This window comes from Eriocheir sinensis, chromosome 63, assembly GCF_024679095.1.
Source record: "Eriocheir sinensis breed Jianghai 21 chromosome 63, ASM2467909v1, whole genome shotgun sequence".
Taxonomy (NCBI): domain Eukaryota; kingdom Metazoa; phylum Arthropoda; class Malacostraca; order Decapoda; family Varunidae; genus Eriocheir; species Eriocheir sinensis.
Window position 1 is genome coordinate 10,392,059 of NC_066571.1, and position 5,000 is coordinate 10,397,058.

Here is a 5,000-nt window from a genome sequence, read left to right on the forward strand (position 1 = left end):
CGCCCAAACTCATATATTTATCAAGGCTTTCGGAGGAGTTTGAGGCATTGTCACGGGTATATTTATGGCCCTGGTGGTTGATCGACCCTTCTTCTGTACCATGAACCTAAAATATCACATATGAGGACCCGATTGATCTCCTTTTCGGCCTTTGGAAGTAGTTGATGTGAGAGATGAAAGCGTCTCAGAATACTCCTCCTCCTCATTCTTAATCTCGTGTTCAATTAGGAGTGAACCAGTTTCCAAATCGATTCAAAACGCCGGAACCGGTTTAGCGTCGCGTGGCGGATCTGAATGCGTCTTTCCATCAAGGGTTGTTGCTCTGATCTGGCTACACTTGTTATACTGCTATCTGTTGAGGTTCTCGCTTTTATCTGGTAACACCAAATTTTCCCTTCTATCAGAGGATCGGTGGTGCTTTTATCTGGCAACACTCGCTCATTTTGTTGATGGTTAGATTGTGACTTTTATCGCTCGACACTTGTTCCTGTTATCTATCGGGATGTTGCTTCCATCTCGGTACTTACCCTTTTTTTTCTACTTAAGGTCTGAGCTTCTATCTGGCTACATTTGCATTGTCTCTCTTCTGGATAAAGTCTTGAGTCTGGGTTGGTAGGTGGTCTTCAGGACAGCATGTGGGTAGTCTTGGCCACTCGGCGGTGACTGAAAAATCCCAGCTTGTGGCGGCGGGTGGGACGGAGGCTGCACGCTAACCACTCAGCCATCGCCTTCCCAGTTTTTTTTTTTTTTACAGCTCAGGAGACAGTTCAAGGGCGTAAACAAAATATTATAAAAAAAGCCCGCTACTTACTGCTCCTGAATAGAGGTCAAAGGAGTGGCCAAAAAGAGAGGTCAGTTTCGGGAGGAGAGGAGTCCTGATACCGGGATATGCGGTTATTTAGTTATTTGGCTACACTTGCCCTTTCCGTCTATCGAGAGGTCGGTGTTTCCATCCCGCTGCACATTTTCCATTCTTCCTGCAGCTTTTAATTGGCTTCTTGAACAGCATTCCGCGTTTACCTGTAATGGCTCGCTTTACGATGCTGTCCAGACCTGGCTTTTACTATGTGACCCTCTTAGTTTTATTAGTGCGGCGAACACGATCCTCCTGCTCCTCCGCGCGCTTACAATACAGATGTTCCGGCTGCGATAATGATGTTAGGTGTACTGAAGCCTAAGGTGACGTACGGGGTTGTTGTAGTAATACCAATAATAATAATGAAAAAAACAAGTTAAAGACAAAGAAATGAAAGAAAAAGTAAAAAAGGACAGAAGAAAAACCAAAACAATCAAACAAAGACAAAAACAAACAAAAAACCACTACAAGCAAAAGGAAGTAGGTTGCTTTTTGTTATTGCATTTTTTAGTAAAGGAAAAAGTTCAAGGGGGAATAGGATAAGAAAAAGCTCTGATATTGTTGTAAGGTAGCATTTGTATTCTTTTTATAGTATAGAAGGCAGCTCAAGGGTAAAGGAAAAAGATACTAGAAAGCTCCTAGTCACAAAGAGCCATCTAAATTAAGTACCTCGATTCTTAGGGTCTTGGGTCATGTCAAGCACACACAATTGACAAGGCTTTCGCGGGAGTTGTGGGCCTTCCCAGGGGTAGTTTTCTGAGCCTAGTGGTAGTGTGGCAAGGCTTCTATACTATGAATGTGAAGAAACACTCATGAAAACGCAACTAACCGCTCTCTTGGTCTTTAGAAATTACTGATGTGTGATTCGGATGTGTCCAAGAAAACCGGCCTAAAGTTGTGGGCTTATCCAGGGGTAGTTTTCTGAGCCTAGTGGTAGTGTGGCAAGGCTTCTATACAATGAATGTGAAGAAACACTCATGAGAACGCAACTAACCGCTCTCTTGGTCTTTAGAAATTACTGATGTGTGATTCGGATGTGTCCAAGAAAACCGGCCTAAAGTTGTGGGCTTATCCAGGGGTAGTTTTCTGAGCCTGGTGGGGGTTTGGCAAGGCTTCTATACCTTCCTGTCCCTCCCCCTTCCTCTCCCTTCTTTTTCGCTTCCCTTCTGCCTCTCAAACCCTTCAATCTCTCTTTCCTTTTGAGGCTATATATGTATACTGTTATATGTATGTGTATGTCTCAATAAATGTATCAAAACCTCTCACACCTCTTTCGCCTCTTTTCCCCTTTCTTTCACACCATTCCCTTTCCCTTTCCTCCCCTTCGTATCACACCCATGAGAACGCACTTAACCGCTCTTTTTGGCCAATAGAAATAACTGATGTGGGAGTCGGAAGCGTCTAAGAAAACCGTTCCTTGAAAGCGACGGTCTGAACAGGTACGAAACACAATCACTCTCTCCATCAGCGTCAGGCAAGGTAAGGTAAGGTAAGGTAAGGTGAGGTGCTTCAAGGTGACTGACCCAAGGTGACCCCCCGGGAAGCCCAAGTGAGCCAAGGAGACGCGGGTAACCCTAGGTGATCCAGGTGCGTCCAGGTGAAAGTCGCTGCGTCTCCTGTCCCTCCCTTGTCATGTGCGGGGTCACGGGGGGGAGGGGGGGAGGAGGGGGAGAGAGAGGAGGGAGGGGTGGGGTGGGAGAGGGATAGATAGATAGATAGATGCACAGATAGATAGATAGATAGATAGATAGATAGATAGAGAGAGAGAGAGAGAGAGAGAGAGAGAGAGAGAATGGGGTTGCTCTAAGATACACAAAAATCTCTTAAAAGGAAATTCTCCTCCTACTCCATCTCCTTCTCCTCCTCTTCCTCTCTCTCCCCTTCCTCCTCCTCCTCCTCCTCCTCCTCCTCCTCGTCGTTTTCATCCTTATACTGATCCTCCACCTCCACCCTTTACTAATCTCTGCTCCTCCCCCTCCTCCTCTTCCACTTGGGGTCATATGTAAATCGGACACAATCAGAGACGTTCTTGAGAATCCAGGCGGAAAATCCAAAAAAATCCTTGACATTTTGCTACCAAGGCAAATATTTCTGCCTTCCTTCCTTCCTTCCTTCCTTCATTCCTTCTTTCTCAGTCAGTTCTTTGTGTTTCAGTGACCTCTCTCTCTCTCTCTCTCTCTCTCTCTCTCTCTCTCTCTCTCTCTCTCTCTCTCTCTCTCTCTCTCTCTCTCTCTCTCTCTCTCTCTCTCTCTCTTATTTTATTTCCGTGTCATGTTAACGTAGAAAAAAGAAAACTCAACAAATACAAGGAAAAAAATATAAAACAAGTCTTAAATAACTTGTTTAATCTGAATTTTCTTGCCCGACTTTCCTTTTTCCTTTCTTTTTCTACTCTGACTTTAAATTCTTTGTTTCTCTCGCCCTCTTTTCTCTCCTCCTCCTCCTCCTCCTCCTCCTCCCCCGTTTTCTCCTTCTCTTTCGTATCTTGCCAACTAGAGAAAAGATAGATAGATAGATAGAGAGAGAGAGAGAGAGAGAGAGAGAGAGAGAGAGAGATTCAGTTTTGCATCAACCTAAAACACAGAAGAAAAAGTGAATAAAAAAAGAAAAGACAAAATTAAAGAAAAGATTCATAGATAGATAGAGAGATAAATAGATAGATAGATAGACAGACGGAGAGAAAGGAGCCGAGAAGGAACAAAACCCAAAGAGCAAAGTAATGTATAGGGAAGCTCAGGAAGTTAAGACACGGCCATAGATCACGAGTTTAATTACTATTTTATGCAGGAGTCGTGAAATCTCGGCTCCCATAATGGCCCGCTCGCCCTAATGAACACACACACACACACACACACACACACACACACACACACATTGACAAACCTGCTCTCCGCTCCTCCACACCTGAAGAAAGGCAACCAGTACATACCTGGAAAGAGAGAGAGAGAAAGAGAAAAATTAATATTGAAACACGGATTAAAATGGCCTCAGTTTCTTACATATACAAACACTGATAAATATAAACACAATACAGTAATAAATGATTCACTAGAGGAAGAAATAATAAATAAATAAATAAGAAATAACACTCAATTCCCTTCCATGAATTTCCCTTCCATTCCATTTCATTCTCTTCCCTTTCCATCCCTTCCCTTTCCTTCCCTTAACATATACAAACCACACACACACACTAACACACACACACACACACACACACACACAAGGGCCCGTTCAGCTTCAGTAGTCTTCACACTCTTCCCTTCCCTTCCCTTCACGCCCATCACCAATCCTCACCCTTCCCCCCTTCCCCTACACCCCCTTCCCTTCACATTGTAACGCCCTTCCCCATTCTCTTTTTTTTTCAGATGTTCAATTAATTCCCTTACATTCCCCTTCCCTTCCCTTCGCACCTGTCAAATCCCCTTCCCTTCATTCCTTTCCCTTCCTTTCATTCTTTTCTCTTTTATTTCTTTCCTATTCATTCATTTCTTGCTTTAATTTTCCTTCCAATTCTCTCTTTCAATCCTTTTTCTGTTCCTCTTTATTCCTTTTCCCTTCCTTTCAATCTTTTCTCTTTCATTTCTTTCTTATTCATTCATTTCTTGCTTTAATTTTCCTTCCAATTCTCTCTTTCAATCCTTTTTCTGTTCCTCTTCATTCCTTTCCCTTCCTTTCGTTCTTTTCTCTTTCATTTCTTTCCTATTCATTCATTTCTTGCTTTAATTTTCCTTCCAATTCTCTCTTTCAATCCTTTTTCCCTTCCCTTCATTCCTTTTCCCTTCCTTTCATTCTTTTATCTTTTATTTCTTTCCTATTCATTCATTTCTTGCTTTAATTTTCCTTCCAATTCTCTCTTTCAATCCTTTTTCTGTTCCTCTTCATTCCTTTTCCCTTCCTTTCATTGTTTTCTCTTTCATTTCTTTCCTATTCATTCATTTCTTGCTTTAATTTTCCTTCCAATTCTCTCTTTCAATCCTTTTTCTGTTCCTCTTTATTCCTTTTCACTTCCTTTCCCTTCCTTTCATTCTTTTCTCTTCCTATGCATTCATCTTTTCCTTTAACTTATCCTCTGCGTTTTCTCTCTTTTAATTCCCTTTCTGTTTCCTTTCTTCTCTGCTTTTTTTTTAATTATTTTTCTCTTTTC